At 42.8% G+C, this 21,169-nt stretch overlaps 1 protein-coding gene across 1 annotated transcript in view; it reads right to left on the bottom strand.

Annotated features, from left to right (window-relative positions):
* GRM2 (glutamate metabotropic receptor 2) overlaps positions 1 to 15,478 on the bottom strand; it is a 94,958-nt gene extending 79,480 nt beyond the window's left edge. The window contains exon 1 of the mRNA XM_079968038.1: positions 15,034 to 15,478. The gene's annotated coding sequence lies outside the window, so the exon portion shown is untranslated. The remainder of the gene's footprint in view (positions 1 to 15,033) is intronic.
* Between the last annotated feature and the right edge of the window lie 5,691 nt (positions 15,479 to 21,169).

The raw sequence follows: 21,169 nt of genomic DNA, 5'->3' as shown, positions 1-21,169 counted from the left end.
CCATTCTCCACACCTACATCACGCAGACCATTCAGTCCAGCGCCTAAGATTACCCAGCTGCACCACTGCAGCAGAATAAGGTGCTAAATAAGGAGATGTTGGTATGTTGAAGTGGTTGAATGGGCTGTACCACTTTCAATTACATATTATTACACAGGAGAGCGTTACAAATGATAAACACGGCACCACAATGCAACCCCTTGCAGGCAGAAAATTACATTTAAGTGCAAAATTGTCTATTTTGCTATTTTCTATTGGTGTGGAGGCTTTTTTTAAAACTTATGAATGCACCCCAAAATTTCATCCTCTGCTCTCAGTTTGAAGTGCTGCAGTTTGTTTCAGCCCCTCTGCATGTTAGAACATCTTATTCAACACCTAAATAAGCAAAGCATTAGGATCAAGCATCAAAGCAGATCACTACGCACCCCAGTAGATGAGGCTTCTCCATAGATAAGGCTGCCAGCTTCAAAGCCAAGGGGTGAGCAGCTCAGCCAGGAGACCCATTTTGAGTCTCCTGATGCCAATTTCTCTCCAGTAGCAGAGACAGAGGAAAGGAAACAGTGTGTGTGGTGTAGTGGTTAGAGGGTTGAACTGGGACCTAGGGGAACACGGCACAAGTGCCCGCTTGGCCATGAAGCTGACTGGCTGAAATTGGGCCAGTCACCATCTCTCAGTCTAGCCAACCTCACAGTGTCATTGTGAAGGGTAATACGGAAAAGGGGAGAACCACATATGTCACCTTGAACTCCTTGAAGGAAAAAGGTGGGGTGGAAATGCAATAATAAACAAAACAATTAAAAACAAAACTTCGTTGTGCATTTCTGGTTTCAAATGAAGGCATAAGAAGGGACCCTGGCATATGTCCCAGTCACATCATAGATATCCCAGTCACATCATAGTTGCTCCGTTCATCTCCTCAGCCTTTCCCATCCTGCATCTTCCATGGTGACTACAGTAGACCATTCCAGAGCTGCCATGGAGGGGAAGACTGAATGAGATATAAATAGAACAGAAACAGCTTTCTTGAATTAAACATTTGCTGAACACCCCATGACCTTTCCCTTGTTAATGGCATGATGGGGCAGTCAGGCATGTCCTGGCAATCCATGCAGAATTGTTGGCCTATTGCATTTCATAAATATGGCAAAGCATAATGCTTAAGGAACAGGAGACCTGATCAGATGAACTCAAACAGGCAATACAGCAGCAAAATGGGAAGGGTGAGATACATGCAAAGTGGGTTGAAATCATGCAAGTTTAGGCCTGTGGGGAGCTCAGAGGAAGCTGAAAGACATAATAACTGAGTACGGATATTATTTCTCTCCTCATTGCAGGGAGCCCTGGTTTTGCTCCTGATTAGGCTCACAGCAATGGCTTCTGGCTCTGCACTGAGCATCAGTTGCAGCATCAGGGGTAGACTTAAACAACAAGGAACAGAGACTGCATCTGGTCCATGTTGACAGAGCTACCTCTGCTTTTAGCATTGTGGGGAGGATAATAAACAGCCCATCAACAATGCATCTTGCCTTCATATCTCACTTAGCAAGATGGGACTCACACAACACCATGAGGTAGCTGAATGGACCAGGATAATTACTTCAGCAGAAGATTCTCATTGGCTTGGTAAGGTGACAAGGGAAAATGAGTAAAAGTGGGAGTCAGTACTTTGGTCTCTGGGGCTCAATCAGGTCATGGAAGGATCTCCAAGTTTGGGGGAATCACGTATCCAGCAAAGTTATGGAAGGATTCTGTTCGGACCTAATGACTCTCCTTTGGAAATGTGTGAGCTTCAAATTGCCGCATCATTTCCGTATTTAATTTGCATGTAAGTAATTTAATCTGCATGGGATTTGAATGCATGTATTGGATGCCAAGTCAAGGCTGATGGAGTTTTTGCACTTCTCATGGGGTTGCACAGGTGGAGCGAGATATCAATGATTCTACAGACTGGGCAGCATTTCAATGTAAGGAAGCACGTTCCTGGAAGCAGGACCTATCCCCATCTCCCTAGGGCCTCAATCCATCCAGTTGGGTTGACCAGAAGATTTGTAGTCCCTTTCAGGTTGAGATTAAAATTGTGATGCAGCTCCTCAAAATCATGAGATGATTGAAATCAAGACATCTAGGAAAGAAATAGGGGTTGTCCTTCTTTTGCATCCAGATTCCAGAGGCTTCATGAACACTCTTTCATCCCTGTTTGAATGGAGTTTATTTGTGCAGGAAACTGGTATATAGATTTAACAAAAAAAAAAAAGAAAAGAAAAGAAATTGCACTGAAATAAATCATGTTATTGGAACCACATGACTCCATTTGTGTAACCTCTTCAAAGGCTGCTGGTTTGCTTTCAGAACAATTCAATGTGCTGGTTGAATTACCTTTAAGGTCCCAAATGGCTTAGGGCCAGCACCTATCATGTGAACTTGCCCACTCTCTGAAATCCATGGGGGAAATTGTACCATTTGATGGGAATATGCGATGACAGAGTCTTCTCTGTTGCTGTGCCCAGGCCTTGGTCATCTTTGGTTCCCTCTTGGATGATGCCCCATTTCAGGGGGAATATTTTCCGTTTGTGGCAGACTTTTGGTCTTCCTCCAGCCCACCCCCACCCCCACCACTCCTTTAGTATCACCTGCTTTTAGATTCTCTGTTGCTTTGTATTTCTTATTTTTGTTTTCATTTATATGCATGTGTTTTTATTGTTTGGGACCATTACCTGACAACAGTGGAGAGTACTAAGTACTTGAGAGCAGACACAATAGGACAAAACAGATGAATGTCTAGGAGTGGAGGCATCAAGTTGCATATTTTATGGATATTTTGCACTGAAACTTGGGGAGAAAAAAAGACTTCAGTTATTTTAAAACTTAATGTATCTTAACTGAGTGCAGAAATGTTGGTACCATTCCTATAAGAAAGCTTCCCTGTTCCCAAGAGCAGAAAAACAGGCATCTAAAATTTCAAGTAATGCAGAAGTACCTATGGACTGATCCAGTCTGTCCCTTTGAAATATACTTAGAGTCAAGAGTGGATTTCATGCTCTTTATTCAGCTCATAGCGGTGAGGAGGAATGAAATTTCCCCCAAAATATCTGCTTTATATACATTATTTACACAATGGGCTGCACGTGATTGGCTAATTCCGGGATTCTCCTGTAGGCCAATCAGGTTGTGGATTCACTTCTACCTGGAGCTGGATTGGATGGCTCCTGCAGACCAATCATACTGCTGCATCCTGAATCCTATTGTTCTAGGACCAATCAGACTGCTGCATTCTGAATCCTATTGTTCTAGGACCAATCAGACAGCTGCATTTTGGATCCTATTCAACTCAGTACATAACCCCCTTGAAAGTGGTAATTACATGTGTGCGTATGAAAGTTTGTGCAAGAGCTAGACTAGGATCTGGAAGACGCAGGGGCAGCTGGTTCTGTTTTGCCGCCTGAGATGGAGTGAAAAGGTGCCACACCACCACAGCCTCACTTGTTGGGTTTTTGCAGTGGTGGCTTCCAGCAAGATCACACAGAACTCTCACAAGATCTTGTTGGAAGCCACCACAGCTGCTACTCGACCCTCGCAGCAAAGTTCACTTGGGTAACTTTGGGCCTTGGGCCATCCACCAACTCTCAGCCTAAACTGGATAACTGTGGGGATAATATGAAGAAGGCAAGAGTCATCTGGGCTACCTTGAGCTTCTTGGAGGAGAGATAGCATCTAAATGCAATGAATAAACAAAGACTAGGGGCCAATGAAGTGTGTGTGTGTGTGTGTGTGTGTGTGTGTGTGTGTGTGTTAGAGAAAGGATGTTCTAATCATGAGAAGAGGATGTGGTAAGGAACCGGATTGTCCCTCTTCATTAGTAAGTTGAGTAGATGGAGGAGGAGGAGGAGGAGGAGGAGGAGGAGGAGGAGGAAGAAGAGGAAGAAGAGGAAGAAGAAGAAGAAGAAGAAGAAGAAGAAGAAGAAGAAGAAGAAGAAGAAGAAGAAGAAGGGGAGATAAATAGCTGCATTCATTTGAATGTTTTTATTGATATGTGCCTAAGTTCCCAGGGGATTAACAAGCAATAGGCACTATAATACTGGCACTAACAAGATTTAGTTGATTAACCATCTGCCTTGTTGTAAACAATTGATTACACTTAAATAAATTTGCCTATCTCTAAGGACTAAAAACAGGCACCTTTCCCATGATGTTGAAGGCAGAGTGCGAGAACTAGCAGCCTAGCAGGAAAAATATTTTTAAAATATGCCATTCCAATTCTCTTTTACTTAACCTGTCCAAGCTAGGACAACTGCAAAAACACTCATTAGTTTTATTAAGGGATTAAGGTACCTATCAAATCAATCCATGCTTGCAGTCCAGGATGTTAGTCTTCTAACTACCGCAGTTTGGCTATGCACAGAATTCTTCACAGAATGGAGACTGAGAGGCAGTCATCTTTATTTTGGGCTGTTACAGCATTTGAGATGTTCCTCCCAGCCCGTTATTTGTTTTAACACAAATGGAATGTTGGTTGGTCAGTTCATCTACCCTGAAAGCCTGATGTAGGAGAGCTAGAGAAGGATGTGTTACTGAGTCTCAAATGGCTTAGATCAGGGAATAGGGCAGTCACCAGGCTAAAGAGAGCGAAAATATGTGATTGGATGCTGTTCCTGAGATATTGCAAACATGATGTTGAGGGAGATTCCAAAGCAGGTGAAATGAGGGCTGTGCCAAAAATCTTGAAAATTTATTACTTCTTTAGATCATTTATATACTGTCATTTGCACAAGCCACCGAAAAGTTTATGACAGGCAAATAGATTTTAAAGCCTATAAAATCACACAATACATATTACAAATCACAATACATATTACTAGTAGCAGCTGCAACCAGCCATCTCCTTCATCAAATGCCTGCCAAAAAAGATGAGTCTTAACTAGCTGCCTAAAATGGTAAGCAGATGGAGCCAGATGCAGGTCAGTGGAGGTGGGGTGTTCCACATAGGTGGAGCCATCACTGAAAAAGCCCTTTCCTAGCCCCCTGTCCTCATGAAAAGAGAAGACCTCATGAGAAGAGAAGACTCCCTGGAAAAGACCCTGATGTTGGGAAAGATGGAGGGCACAAGGAGAAGGGGACGACAGAGGACGAGATGGTTGGACAGTGTTCTCGAAGCTACCAGCATGAGCTTGACCAAACTACGGGAGGCAGTGGAAAACAGGAGGGCCTGGCGTTTTCTGGTCCATGGGGTCACGAAGAGTCGGACACGGCTAAATGACTAAACAACAACAACAAGCCCCCTGTACCATGCACCTCTTATTAAGGCCTCATCTGCTGATCTTAGAGCACGTGGCTCAATATGAAAGGTGTTCCTGCAGAGATTTGATTTTTTTTTTTACTATTTGTTGGATGGATGGGGTTGGGTGGGGAGAGTGAAATGAATCTCCAGGAAATATCAGGGCTGGGAAATAAATATGTTCAAATTATTTGGGACACAAGCTTGCTAACTACCTGTTTTGTCTTTGTGGGGCAGGGAGTGTGTCCCTTGCCTTTTAATATAAAAAACACAGGCTCTCTCTGCAGTTTCTTGCCAGCTGAACTTCCTGAAATGCCTTGGGACTGATGGGACTTCCCATTGCATCTTGCCACTTCCAGGGCATTCCAGAAAGTATGGCTGTCAGGAAGTGGCACCAGGCTCTCTCCACAGCTTCCCAGTCATCACATTTCTGGGCAAGACCCAGGGAAGTGAACAACAGCCGACTCTAAAAAAAATAATCAGAGAAATATATTCCCCAGCCAAGAAGGTAGCAGAAAACTGGTGACAGTTTTCACAGCAGGAGATTATGAAGTACCACCTTGCTGGCTTATTTAGAAGTTGGTGCTACAGGTAATGATGGCAATGACGCTTGGATTAATTTGTAGCTCTCAAGAAACCTTATGCTAGCCCTATGACACCTTGCTCTTATCCCCACTTAGAGGATAACCCACACAATTCAAATTACAGAATAACAGGACTCAAAGGGATTGCCATTAGTTGTTGACCTATTTATCCCACTTCCTCTGATAGGATTGTGGCAGCCTACAACAGGAATAACATCAACATTTTGAATTCGTTCCTGTTGTAGGTTGCTCTGAGATTATCCCTGTGATGGGTTTATAATTAAATAAAGTCAGAAAATGTCAAGATTGTGTAACTATTATGAAAAGAAGCATCATAATATCAAATGACTACTATGACCAGAAAAGATTTTATGCACATGTCCTAATAAACCACCTCAGTAGAGCGCAGAAGTTCACCAGACATTTGCCTAGATCAAATGGCCTGTGGAACAAAACAAACAAAAGCCTGTGGAACAATTAGAGGTGGGAATTCCATAGAACTGGGGCCACTACAGAGAAAGCCCTGCTGCATCTATCTGCCTTTGGGCTACAAGCTGATTTTAATAGTTGGACAGCCTCTTCTGGGGAAGAAATATTGCCTCAGAACTGGCAGAGCTATCTGGATCAAAACCAGCATTCTGTAATGGGCCCAGAAGCCAACTGGCACCCAGTGTTGTTGACAAAAGCTTGACTGAATGTGTTCTCTTTCTCCTACTGTTGTTAACAATCAGGCTGCTTCTGAACTGTTTCAAGCACAGCCTCATAAGAAGTGTATTGCAGTAAATTATCCTTAAGGCTACATAGGCAGAAATAATGGGTGTCAGGACCTAGATCTCAGAAAGACCCTGATCTGCAAATAACAGAACTGTCAGAACTGTGAGCCGTGGCTGTTAGTCACTGACAAGCCTGGAAATCTGCCCTGCCAGAGGTAGGGACATTCTGGTTCTAGTGGACAGTGCCTTCTTTCCTACAGACCATCTGGATTTCCCACCATCATTTCCATCTTGTTTAGATTCAGGCACAACATGTTCACTCTCATCCACACAGCTTGTTCAAGTGTATGAAGGGTTTTTTAAAATAATTACTTAATACTTAATACTTAACTTAATACTTATATTCTTGCTTTGCTAGGCATGCTTTGATGTCAATGAATGGTTGGGTTCTTATTGGTGAATGAAGAAGAAATGCTGCTTTCTCGCTTATAATCAGTTTGCCTTGGCCTTATACAACTTTAACAGGGAGAAATGTAAAGTATTGCACTTGGGCAAAAAAAAATGAGAGGCACAAATACAAGATGGGTGACACCTGACTTGAGAGCAGTACATGTGAAAAGGATCTAGGAGTCTTGGTTGACCGCAAACTTGACATGAGCCAACAGTGTGACGCGGCAGCTAAAAAAGCCAATGCAATTCTGGGCTGCATCAATAGGAGTATAGCATCTAGATCAAGGGAAGTAATAGTGCCACTGTATTCTGCTCTGGTCAGACCTCACCTGGAGTACTGTGTCCAGTTCTGGGCACCACAGTTGACAACCATATGTCAGGAGTGCTCTGATGGTGTTTCCTGCTTGGCAGGGGGTTGGACTCGATGGCCCTTGTGGTCTCTTCCAACTCTATGATTCTATGATTCTATGAACTAGCAACGAATAGGGGCCAGAGTCTATGCTGCCTTACATCTCAACCTAATCTGCCAGTTCCAAACAGAGGGAGGTAGTAGCACAGTGCATACGTAGAATCAAGGCAGGCCCTGACCACTTGCCATTAACCACTTTTAAAAAAATACACTGCCAAATCCCTTAAGATTTGCCTTCTAGCCCTTCTAAACTGTTTAAACATTTGCTGTATTCACAGGGAAAGAATGAATTGTATTCAAAGCAGCACTGCAAGGATCCTTGTGCAACGAAACCTTCTTACAACAATTATGTGACCATCTCAAGGAGGTAGAGAAGATAGACTGAGGAGTGATTTGACTTCTGACCCCCCTGGTCCCAGCCAAGCACTGTGTCTGCCTTTAATGTCAGGAGGTAGACAACCTTGATTTCATTCTGGTGGCAAGGAGGCAGAACCCAGGAGGCAAGGGGGGTGGCATAGAGGGAGAGGGAGAAGAGGGTGGTAGAAATTGTATCAATGTGTCGAACTAAGTGAGAGACTCGGGAAACTAGATAGAGACAGTCACGGAGAAAGGACATGGTTTGAGGGACCTCCCCCCCAAAACACACACACACACACACACGAAGTGACTCAGCACACAGAGCAAGGAGTTAAAGCAAGAGAAGGCACATTTAGTCTGCAGAAACAAAACCTTCAGTTTTAACATAACTCTGGACTTTTCATTAACAGCAAACACTGTTAGAAACATGGTGGCAGGTGTTTAACAACAGGACCTCCTGTGGAGCAAGAAAAAGAGGGTGGGGGAGTGCCCCTCCCACTTTTGACCTTGCCCTGCCTGCCACTAGCTCTAACTCCTGCCCCCAGACAGCATGTGATGCTACACAGGAAAAAAAACCTTTCCCAGCTTTGCTTTATATCTACCCACTCTTTGAGGGAGTCTTCATGGATGCTGGTCTCACACAATTTTGAAGACAGCTTTCAAAACCGGACCTCAATTTTATTTTTTTAAAAAATTACAATGTGAATTTCTCCTGTGTTAACAATCCAAATACAAAGGAGAAAGCAGGAATTCAAATGTTGAAACTTAATCAAATTTTAATTGCCATTCAGCAAAATGTGCATAGAAGAGATTCAGAACTCAGCCGCAGTACCTGGCTCCTCCTGGTGAAGTAGCGGTTATCTTTATCTCGTTACACCTGACAGATGGGTTGTATCCTGTTATATTTGTATCCCTTGAATGAAAACGTGTTGATGATATTTGAACACATTTGTTTACGTGCAAATATATGTATATATGCATCAATACAGATATGGCTATTTAGATATGGATATAATCAACAGCAGTAAATCCACCCACAGAATGTAAACAACTACCAGATATCATCGAAGCACATTTTGACAACAAGCTACAAGCATAGAAAGTTTTTTTGCAGTGCACCCAGTTAGAACAGAAGTTCTGAAACCGTGATCCATGTGGACTGGGGGTGGTCTGCTAGCTCCATTTAGGTGGTCCAAGAAAAGGTTGTGGAAAAGTTGAGAAAAATAGTACTTGGCCCTGCATTTGATTCCTCAACACCACCACCAACAGGAGAGACTGGCTCCATTTTGATTAGGGCTGGATTAACCAACATGCTAACATTAGCCTGTGATGTTCATAATATGATGCTGGGGCTGATTCTGGGAGTTTCTGCAAAATATATGTTCTTTCATCGAGCTCTGACTGCTTTCCAAATGGTTAAAGCTACAAATCTCCACCTCTCCTTCAGCAACTGAGACAACACAGCCAGCCAAGCAGCCAGCCCATGAGGAGGCTATAGTTGTTTTGTCATATAGGATCAACAAATATATATTCAGCAACTAAACATTAAAGTTTTGAAGGAAGCATGCAGGTTGCAAAACTTGAACCCTGGGCTCGATACAAATATCCATTCCGCAGCCAGGAAATATGCTCACAGAGGCAAACTACATGTTACCCAGAAAACTGCAAAAGCATAGCAAAACTGACAGTTTCTTGTCCTAGGCAAAGCAGCTTCAGAAAGGGATGTTGTGAAGTGGCAAAGTGCAGGGTGTGCTTAATTCATCCCATGCCAGGTGTATTTTCTCCATTGCAACTTCCCCAATTGCCTCTCCACTTACAGGATTTCGGACATGTATAAAGTTTATGAGATCGCACGCATCTGGAAACTGGCTGCAGAGTTGCAGTGGGCAGGTATCTGGCAGGAAAGAGTTAAGTGCATGAGCACACCAACTGCTTCTCTCCTACAGACTGTGCTCACAAACCTCCTTTCTATAGAAGCAGCAGCTATTTAGGTTTCTATTTCCTACATTCTCATGTAACAAGTAGCTTGTTTCACAGAGACAGAATCAATTGGCTCTTAGATTGGAACCAATGCTTTCTCCATAAACTATTAGGACACCAAAGCAAATATTCCGGAGATAGCTCCTGTTTCACTTCCTCATAAGTGTCCTGGGAACAAGGCACCCATTGGGTATCCTACCCTTTTGCAATGGATTGTGATAGTCAACAATCATGTCTCAGACAATGTTACCAGAAATTAGAAGGGAAGCCTTTTGGTATCCCAGCAGTCACTGATCCAAAACTGACCCTTGTTGGCCTGCTGTCTGTAGTTCTAGGAAATATTCACTGCCCTGTGGAGATTGTGCAGCAAAATATCCTCTTAGTGGGGATTAAGTGCTAGAGTAAAAGATAAAGGTAAAGGACCCCTGGATGGTTAAGTCCAGTCAAAGGCGACTGTGGGGTTGTGGTGCTCATCTCGCTTTCAGGCTGAGGAAGCTGGTGTTTGTCGACAGACAGCTTTCTGGGTCATGTGCCCAGCATGACTAAACTGCTTCTGGTGCAACAGAACACCATGACAGAAACCAGAGCTCACAGAGACACCGTTTACCTTCCTGTCACAGCAGTACCTATTTATCTACTTGCATTTTGATGTGCTTTCAAACTGCTAGGTTGGCAGGAGCTGGGACAGATCAATGGGAGCTCACTCTGTTGTGGGGATTCGAACCGCCAACCTTCCGATCAGCAAGCCCAAGAGACTCAGTGGTTTAGACCACAGTGCCACCCCCAGCCTGATGCTCTGCAGATGTTTTGGACTACCCTTCCTTCCCATCAGACCCAATCATCCTGGCCAACGAACAGAGATGACAGAAGTTGTGTAGCTAAAAATATATGGGAAGCACCAGTTTAGGGAAGGCTGCTCTGGAGTGCAGAAAGTTTGTTCCAATCTGACAGAACAAAGAAGATGGTTTCTTCAAGACCCAGTGATAAAAAATTGACCTCTCGGTCTCCTTCTAGTCAAACATTTGTATAATGTCACATTTTAATATCTATTCCTGGAAGAACAACTGTCATAAAGACTTCCTTGCAACCAGAGGTTGCAAACAGATTATAAACACTTCACTTCACTGTCCCACTGATAGGCAAGGAAGGATCGTTGAGGCAATTTTACACTAAGAGAAAGCTGTAATTGGATCAGACCAATGGAATATTTAGCCCAGCTTTCCATTTTTTAATAAAGACTACTTCTGCCTGATTTAAATAAAATGTCTAACAGAATGAAGTACTGCCGGAGACATCCATTTACTATCAATCATTTGGAGCCTCCAGCATTTCTGTGCTTAGAAATCCATTCAGCAAGACGGCAGAGATGCCTTGGCCACCTTAATTAAAAGTCTTTGTCAATACGCCTCTCTTTTATGAACTTGCCTTCTTGTTGTTGTTGTTGCTGTTGTTGTTTTAAATCCACTTGCACATAAGAATATACGAAGAGTCCTGCTGGACAAGACGAATGATTCTGTTCCTCACAGGGGCCAATCAGGGAAGCTCATAGGGAGGGCAGGAAGGCTGTTGTCCTCCCCTGTTGCTTTGCCCTCTCAGCAGCTGGTAAATCACATTCCATTGCAAAAGGATCCCAAGCGACAGTTTTGTGGGGAAAAGGGTGAAGAGCTCCTTTTGTTCACTTTGCTGCATGTTCATTTCAGTAGGTGCCCTCCAATTCTGGAATTTTGTAGAGGTGCAGTGGAAGAGCAGTTCAGGGGGGATTTTTATTATTATTTTGTTTTCCTCTTTTGCCCCAGGCCATTCAGAATTGTGTTCATCTCTATCCAATTCTCCCTTGGCTGTTACATATGTAAGAACATATTCTATAATAGATATTTCCCTGTTTCATTAGATTTGTCTTGGTAAGGTGGGGCTACCATAATCCATACACAAAACAGGGGATATAGATGGTCCAAGAGTTAATAAAAGGGCTCAGGGATACTGTATTGTCCTCTATTCATTCCTTCTCTAAAAATGCTAATGCTCTATGTGTTGTTTTGAAGAACTGTAACCTAATGATGCCCTATCCATGCAGTAGCAACAGGGCTCACTTGGCCATTTCTCTATTGCTGAGGCAGAACCAGTCTTCTAGGAAGCAGCGCTGTCTGCCAACCTTCGGATCGACCTGTGGCTAGCTGCTTCCTATGGTTCCAGAAAAGCAGCGGGCATAGCAATCCTAGCCCTCATTGGGCAGCATTGGGGTGTGATGGAGCTCTGTAGCCACCACTATATCTGCAGCCCTGCCACTCACGCTGGCTGACCGAGGGTGGAATGCAATGGGGCAGGCAAACCCCTGCTCCATGTTACACCAGCCTAGATGTCAAGTGATGGCACTTGGGGGGCACTTGGGATCCAGTAGGTTGCGGGCTGATTCAGCCTCTCCCCACAGATTGTTCTGTTTTGGGGGTCTCTGTGTGATACCACTCATGGTGATCCTGTCCATGGTGCTTCCATGATACTTCCACTCACTTGCATTTGGGGTGGGTGAAATAGGAGACTTCATGCTGAAGAGTGACACTAGCGTCACTCCACTGGCAGAGGCTGGCACAGCCCTTTTGGGCTGAGTGGAGACTGCCACCCCATTTCACCCTTTGGTTTTGCAGATCAGGGTTTGGCTACAGTCACAACTGGTAACTGTTATCAGGATCTCCATGTATGGCGAACTCTGGATTGTACTTTTACTTGTCACCGCTTTTAGATCCACTTGTAACATTAATTCCTGCTTAGTTTTTGCAAGACATGTGTTATGAGGGTGTTCAACTCCGTTTGGCCCTGCACTGTATATTGACTCAAGCAACAATTATTTTCATTATTTCTCAGTTCCTCTTAGGCCAACAGGTGTACCTCATTTGCCACAAGTGGATATGGCCCTGTTGTTTCCAGTGAGATAAACTGGCAGAGTCTTCCTCCCTAGACCTCACTCCACACACACCAATAAGATTCAAGAAACATTGTTTTGTTTTTCAAATGTTATCCTACCCTCCCTGTATGGTGCCTGAGGCAGCACCCATGGTGTTTTCCCATTTTATCTTCACAAAAATCCTGCTAAGAGACTTGTTCTATGCCACTCCATAAGTGAACTTCATGACCAAGATAGGATTTGAATCCAAGTTATCATCAGTTCAGGTCTCACACTCTATACCATGCACCACACCACTCTCAGAACCATAGAACTATAGGGTTGGAATCCCCTGAAAAGCAGGAATCACAGCTAACACTCACACACTCAACTTTAATATAAACTTAAGATGTATTCCTGGATCAGGGCCATGCAGTAAGAAATTGCCCCAGTTGGCAATGCTCTTCCCTTAAGGCCGTTTGGATATCTGCCTTCATACACTTGTGGTCAAAAATCTCTGCCAAGACCCTTCTAAGATCTATAAGTGTCTAGAAGGACATCAGTGGTACATCGTTGTGAGGGCAGGAGCAATGTATCTTTTACATAAGAGCAATGGCAACATGCAAGCTGCCACACAGCGCTTCAATCTCCTGCTTCTCTGCCTTGTTCTCACCCACCCACCAAATATTAGAGTTCTAAGGCTTGGGTTTTGGTGGTGATCTGCATTCAAAAACATGCAAGGAGATTCTGAGGGCAAGAACTAGGCTCCCATGTCTCCTTGCTTAATTGACACCATCAGTCATTTCAATGCATCACCCCAAAAGAGACATTCTGTAGGGGCAGCTTTCTGAGTGGGAGATGCTCTGTCAGTCGTTGTCTGATGGATGGCAGTCCAGGGTGATTTTAAATTCACACAAATTAATTCAGACTGCTTTTCAGAGTAGCTGGTCAAACAGAACATTTGAAAGACACCAGTGGGGAAATGGACATGCTGATCAGACTTTCTATTTTTACAAGTATTCATTGGTTTGTTTTTAAAGGAAGCAATGCAATAAGTTAGACCTTGCTCGTTTATGAAATAGAATCAACTTTTTGGAAAGGTATTTGAGCTTTTTTAAATTCAGTGAATGATAAATAATGCTCTTTGTTTAACATGTCTTACAGCGTGGGCTTCATCTGGCTATTTCTTTTGAGCTGAGAGACAAGCTACCTTACATCCTCTCCCTTAGGAGTTCGTTAAATGTTCTAGCACTCTATTCTTTAGCCTGCCTCTGGCTCTAGATTATAAAGGATATCCCTGCTGGGAACCAAGAAAGAAGGAAGGAAGGAAGGAAGGAAATAGAAAGAAAGAACTTTTCCTGCTCTCAATCTTGATTTTACCTAACTTGTTAATTGTTTTGTGACTTTTTAAATTTACTGTTAGTATAGAAAAATGAGAAGAAATAGATTTTTAGATTTTTATTTCCAAATCCCTCTGGAGGACATTCACATATGTGGCAAAATGTAACCTGGTAAAAGTATTAAACCAAGAAATATGAACACTTACTTATAAGTTAGAATGAAGTGGCAAGGCATTACAGGTTTGGGACAGTGGAAGCAAACCCGTGTGTTCATGCTTGCCTCCTCCTGTAAACATCTTCTCATTTCTTAAGTTGAAAATGTTTCAATTTTTTAACATACATCTTGAAAAGCTAATCATTTGGCGTATTATCAAACACTTTTATTTTTACCCCCACATTTGTCTTCTAAAGTATCAGTGAATAGCTAGAATCGCAGAAAATCATCAAATAGGGTCACTACTGTGATACAGCTGATAGTAATGTTAAACACACGCACAAAATTCCTTTCCTAGAAGCACCAGTTACAAAACTTAATGTTGTTGTTGCTGCTGCTGTTGTTTGCTACCTGTGAGATCTCAAATAGTGGTTCTCACATCCTGGATCAAGCTCATACAATGAGCTCTGGAGTGGATTGATATGACTTCCAAATTAAACTTTGAAAGATAATTAATTACCAGAAATGGTTGCGGGCGTTTGGCAGAGAGACAACTAGCTTCCAGTGCAATCTTCTATTAGCTTCTAAATCTGTTGGGAAGAATAGGATTAGATGCCAAGGATATCTATAGGATTAAAAAGCAACGTGTTGGACTAATTCATCCCACCACAACCAAATGCCAGAGACTGGCGGGGGAGGAAAGGAAGACAGACGGGAAACAACAGAAAATATCAGTTTGATGATGCGAGATAAGAGCAAGAAATAGCACTGTAAAGCCTTCAGAACCCTCTCGAAAAAGAAGCACTGTATAGCAGCATGTTTCAGAAAACGACAAAATAAAGAGGCACGGCTTCAAATTCCACTCATTGTCGGCATTTTTGAATAACAAAGCTTACCTTTGCGAAGCAGAGACACCTGTTAGGTGATGAGGAAGCGTCTCTCTTCTGTGCGAGGTTTCCCAGGCGAGCTGGGCAAAGATGCTCTGACTTTCTTTCTCCTGGCGGACTGGATGCCTGCTCCTTGCTGTAAAGATGCCGCCTCTGTCAAGTGCTGGAGGTGCTGCGCCTCCGAATCCTCTTCTCTTGCATAAGTAGCTGCCCACAGCTCTGGTGTTGAAAGCTCTTGATTTGCTTGGCGTACAAGCGGGTCTCTCGCTCGCCGCGATGCTCACACATTTGATTCACGTTTGAAACTCCTCCAAAGACGCTGATGTCAAGCAGCTTGCCAAGCATTTATTATCTCGGCAGGGAGCTGTCCGAATCCAGGGTGCTGAAATCAAACTCCCCGCGCGGGGGCCAGAAGCACAAAGCCTTCCCCGGAGGGAGCTGTCCAACAACGTGGTGCTAAGGGGGCTTCAGCATGCAATGCTTCGCGCAGGAAGCCACAGCGAGCACACCCTCTGCTTAAATTATTTGCTCCCAGGATACCAAAGCGATGGAGGAAAGGTCTGAACCTTGTAAAGGGCTTTCATTTGTTATGGTACTGATACTTCCTTCTGGTCGTCAGGATCAGTACTGATCCTTAGAAACAATAGGAAGGGGAAGAATGTAGTCCTGTTTGGATTCTGTAAGTGGATCCCAGTACAGAAACCACCATAAAGGGTCCCCCCCAGGCTTACTAAGGGACTGGAGGCAGCAGAGGGTTATCTCAGGATGCCTCTTCACAATCCTCAAGTGGGCGTTAACTTAAAGCCCTAAATGCCTGATTGTGACAACATCTGTTAAACGCCCTGAAATTTCTAGCTTCAAGGGTTAAGGGTAAAAATGTAAATTAAGGCATGTTATAAAAAAAATATTAGGGAGAAGAAATGACAGGCAAGTAGATAAGGCCCAAAGCAGAAAGGCAAAGCCTTGCAGCATTTTTCACATGCAGCTGCCATGACTCCAAGATAGTAGCTGGTGGGATCTATTTTGTTGTTTCTAGAACCCCAAGATCCACCAGATGGAACCGAGTGCAAAATACTCAGAGAGAGAGAGGAAGACAGGGCACCCAGGAATTTGCTTTTAGTACCAAAATTGAACTCACTGTCCTTTCACACAAAAGTCCATTCTAGGTTCTCTCCAAACTTTCTCAATTTCAGCAGATCAATGTGGCATTTGAAAAAGTTGTTGCTATTGTTAAACAGCTGGGAGTCAGAAATCCTTCTTCATCTACTGCAAACCACCCTGAGATCTACCAGATTAACTTCTGACAACCCCTACTGTAAGAAATGCACTTGCCTCTCTGGTGACGTCTCTTTCTAATTCCCATGAATTTGTGGGTAAATATGATGGTTCAATATTTTAAGAGTTTGTCACCTCTAGTTAAATGCATCTCAACTCTTCAGCATTTGTGTCCTCCCTTGCCTGAGCACCCAGATGATCTGTACCGGGAATCCATGAGAAACATATATCCCTTTAGAAAATATATAATAGATTTTTATATAGAAGAAACTAGCAGCAATTTTTAGCCCAGGATGAAAGAGCTTGAAATACCCCAGATTTAATTATGGAGGGGGGGATCATTCTCTTAAGTTTAATCACATCCTACTGGTGGATAAAGCTATGGTTTGAACTTAATTTACTAAGTGAGCAGATCAGCTTGATGGTGTGGAAAGACAAATTATTCTCTTGAATTGCTCCCAGTCTAGGGATAGTTTGTGTTCAGGGCTGACATGTTTTCTCCCTTTCCTCATGTTAATAGCCTCTTTAATCAGCTACTAATTATGTGCAATGGGGAAACAATTCAGTCAACAGGCCATCTTTCCCTTTCCATTTTTTTTAAATCAATTGATTACCTTAAGTTGAGTGCATCTACAGGACAAGGGGCAAAATGTATTTATAATATATTATTAGTGATGTGCTCTCAGATGTGTAACATACGGGACTTTGAGCTCTAGGCTCCTGCAATACTCCCCGTCCTTGAGTTTTTTCCTAGCAGAAGATCTCTTGCGAAAAGGGAGTAAAGCTCCTACATAGAACTGCATATTGTCCCTTGAGGCCCTTACCTGGAATTGGGCACAGATTCATGGCTTCTTGCTCTCCTACAGCTGTCATCACCAAGGCTGCTCACACACCATACATTTACAGTCCACACAGCCCAATAATCGTGGGAGTTGTAGTTTACCTCTCACAGAGCCAGAATTCTAAATGCCCCTGAACTACAGTTCCCAGGATTCTTGAAGGGAGGAAATGTGTTTGAAATGTATGGTGTGTACACAGATAGGTTCAAAAGTTTAGGTCATCAGTATATATTTTTGGTACTAAAAGAGAACCAATGATTTCTAATCCGTTTTTGAAGCTCAATTTATGGTATTAGTGCTTACCTATAAACCCTACATAGCCTGATATTCAGGAATTTGAAGGAACTCACCCCATATATACCTACCCAAACTTTGAGATCTTTCTGTTCTCCAAAGCTTTCTAGAGTTTTAAAGAGTTTACTAGCCTATTGTATTTAGCTACTGGTTTATTGCCTTGTGGGCTATCTTTGGGAGAGGAAAGGGTTAAGGAGTAAACCCTACACAAATCCAGAATGGAGTCCCTAAGATGGTTGGATGGCATCTTGTAAGCCTCCATCCAGCAACTCCTGCAGACAAGCTGGTGCCAAATGTATTACAGTTGTACCTTGGAAGTCAAACGGAATCCATTCCGGAAGCTCCTGCAGCCAACTGGAAGCCACGGAAGCCCCGTTGGACGTTCAGCTTCCAAAAATAGTTTGCAAACTGGAACAGTCACTTCCGGTTTTGCGGTGTTCAGGAGTCAAAACGTTCGAGAACTAAGCTGTTCGGAAACCAAGGTGCAACTGTACTTTGTTTTCCTTTGGACCACATCAGTGATGCTGAGACCTCCAGCCCAGGCAGCTCAGGACCTCCATTCACACTGTCCAGGTTTGCACCCCAGAGAGGTCACTTCAGTGCTGCTAATGCAGCAAAACAACATGGAAGGCAGCAGTTACGAGTTACCGGCCTCTGTAGCAATAGCAGACGTTGTGATTCTCCAGAAGTTCGACTTCACCCGTGGAAGCACACTCCATTGTTTCCTGAGACAGATGGATGCCAACATTATCACTGTGGCAAACTTAATCTATTGTGATTGTATTTCAGCCTTAATTTTGTAAACCATTCTACAATCTTCAATGAAAGGCAGTAGAAACTCATAAATAAATACATAGGTTTTACTACTACATGGTGAATTTTCCTACTGAGCATTCTACTAACTTGCCATTGCTTTGAATCCTGGTTCTCCAATTGTGAGTTCTATGATGATGGTTGGGACACGGGTGGTGCTGTGGGTTAAACCACAGAGCCTAGGACTTGCCGATCAGAAGGTTGGCGGTTTGAATCCCCACGATGGGGTGAGCTCCCGTTGCTCGGTCCCTGCTCCTGCCAACCTAGCAGTTCGAAAGCATGAAGTGCAAGTAGATAAATAGGTACTGCTGCAGCGGGAAGGTAAACAGTGTTTCCATGCACTGCTCTGGTTCGCCAGAAGCGGCTTAGTCATGCTGGCCACATGACCCAGAAGCTGTATGTCGGCTCCCTCGGCCAATAAAGTGAGATGAGCGCCGCAACCCTAGAGTCGGTCACGACTGGACCTAGTGGTCAGGGGTCCCTTTACCTTTACCTTTATGATGATGGTTGTGGAAGATGATAGTGATTGTGAAATCCTCTAATGTAAACTGGGTGTAGTCTGATCAAGTGGAAATGAAAGGAAGATTCACCTGAACAATATGCTTGAAGAATAAATTTACCCTGTCAACACACTACATTGCCCAGTGAATATTGCAAGTAGGGATGTAAATCATTTTAGTGCAAAAATGTGAAATTTTATGAACATTTAGAATTAATTGAAGCACATTTGACTTTCCATTTAAATTCTTCCAGGAATCCCACAAAAGGCTGTTGCTTCTCATTAACTGGTATTTGGTAGCATACTGCAGATGTGGGGAACCTGTGACCAGCCGGGTGCTGTTGGACTACAACTCCTATCATTCCTGAACACTGGTCATACTGGCTGGGGCTGATGGGAGCTGGAGACCAGCAGCATCTGTAGGGTCATGGGTTTCCCCACCTCTGGCACAGTACCTACATATTTAGAGATTCTATATAGCCATCATGTCTAATAGCCAATGATAGGCTTTTCCTCCCCTTCAAAAGCCATTTAAGCCAGTGGTAAACATTACCATACCTTGTGGCAGAAAATTCTACAAATTCATTATCCACTGTTTGGAGCAGCACTTCCTTTTATCTGCATGAATCTATTGCCAATCAGTTTCACTGGATGATCTGAATTCGTAGTACAGTGGTACCTTGGGTTAAAAACTTAATTCGTTCTGGAGGTCTGTTCTTAACCTGAAACTGTTCTTAACCTGAAGCACCACTTTAGCTAATGGGGCCTCCTGCTGTCGCTGCGCCACCGGAGCACGATTTCAGTTCCTATCCCGAGGTACCACTGTATTATGAAAGGGAGATAAATATATATCCCTCCACTTTCTCCACATCATCTGCAATTTGATAGAACTGTTTTTGCACCTCCTCTTAGACAGCTCCCCTGTCCAAATATTCCAGCCTTTCCTTGAAGGAAAATCACTCTAGCCTCCAAATAATGCCCTTTTCTGTACCTTTCTCAGCTCTGTGATGTCCTTTTGACAAGAAAGGACTGTAGCACAGCAGGCAAAAGATCTGATTCCAACTCCTAGCATCTCCTGGTACGGCTGGGAAATACCCCTGTCAAAAACCATGAAGAGTGTCAGAGAAAGTAGACAGTACTGCTCTAGGTGAACCAATGGTCTGAATTGATATAAGACAGTTTCCTATGTACGTTCCCTTTCTGAGATAGAACTAAGGATTCTTCACAGCATCCTGAATGAGGCTGTGGCATTGATTTATATGAAGGCATTGCAATACTGGCATCTTTATTTTAAATCGCTTCCTAGAAGTCTCCAGCATTGAATTTACATTTTCCACAACAATTTTTGATTACTATTGATCTAACCATCATGAGTCCAAGACCACTTTTTTGGAGAGCCATAGCCAACTCAGATCCCATCAATGTGTAGTTGCTAAATAAGTCTCTTTCTGCAAAATACAACACCTTCTGATCAGTCAACTGTCTTTCAGACGTCTCCAGAAGACTGGTAACAGTATACAGTGGTACCTCAGGTTAAGTACTTAATTTATATATATATATATATATATATATATATATATATATATATATATAATATTTATTAAAAAATTTAAGGGTTACAGAAAGCAAAAGCAAAAGCAACAACACCATATTAAACAAAAACAAAACAACACATCACAATAAGAAAAGAGAAAAAGGGGAAAAAAACACAAAAACAAAAACAAAAAACAAAAACCTCCCTTTTTTGTATTCTAATTCGATTAACTATTTCAGCAAATCCTTTCCATCTTTTCCAATCTTTGTTCTGTATTTTATCTCAATATAATGTAACTTTACTTTCCCTCCTTTCACCAATTTTTTTAACCTTATTTTAACATTAATACTAAAATACTTATATATGCTTAACTCCTTATAACATTTCTGCTAAATCCATAAAATATCAATCCACCATTTTTCTATCACTCATTAATTTTGTGATATTTCTATATATAAACTTTAAATTTTCCAAACTTCTTCCATCAACTCCTCTCCCTGGTTTCGGATTCTGCCAGTCCTTTCCGTCAATTCCATATAGTCCATCAACCTGGAGATCTTATGTCCGAGGCTCTTAACTCTTTTCCAAGTCCCTTCTGCAGATCTTCTTCATATTCTTTAATGCTAGAGAGTAAATCTCGAGAGAACTCCATCCTAACATTACTTTTATTCCTTCTGGACAGTTCAGCCAAATTTCCATAGTTGAAGCTAGAGTCTATACAGTGTTTCAGGATGTATTTCAAGATTCCTCCAAATCCAAAGGCCCTCAGGTTAAGTACTTAATTCGTTCCGGAGGTCCGTTCTTAACCTGAAACTGTTCTTAACCTGAAGCACCACCTTAGCTAATGGGGGCCTCCTGCTGCCACCGCGCCGCCGGAGCACAATTTCTGTT

This window comes from Podarcis cretensis (assembly GCF_951804945.1).
Source record: "Podarcis cretensis genome assembly, chromosome: 2".
NCBI lineage: Eukaryota > Metazoa > Chordata > Lepidosauria > Squamata > Lacertidae > Podarcis > Podarcis cretensis.
This window is presented reverse-complemented; position numbering and strand designations above follow the sequence as displayed.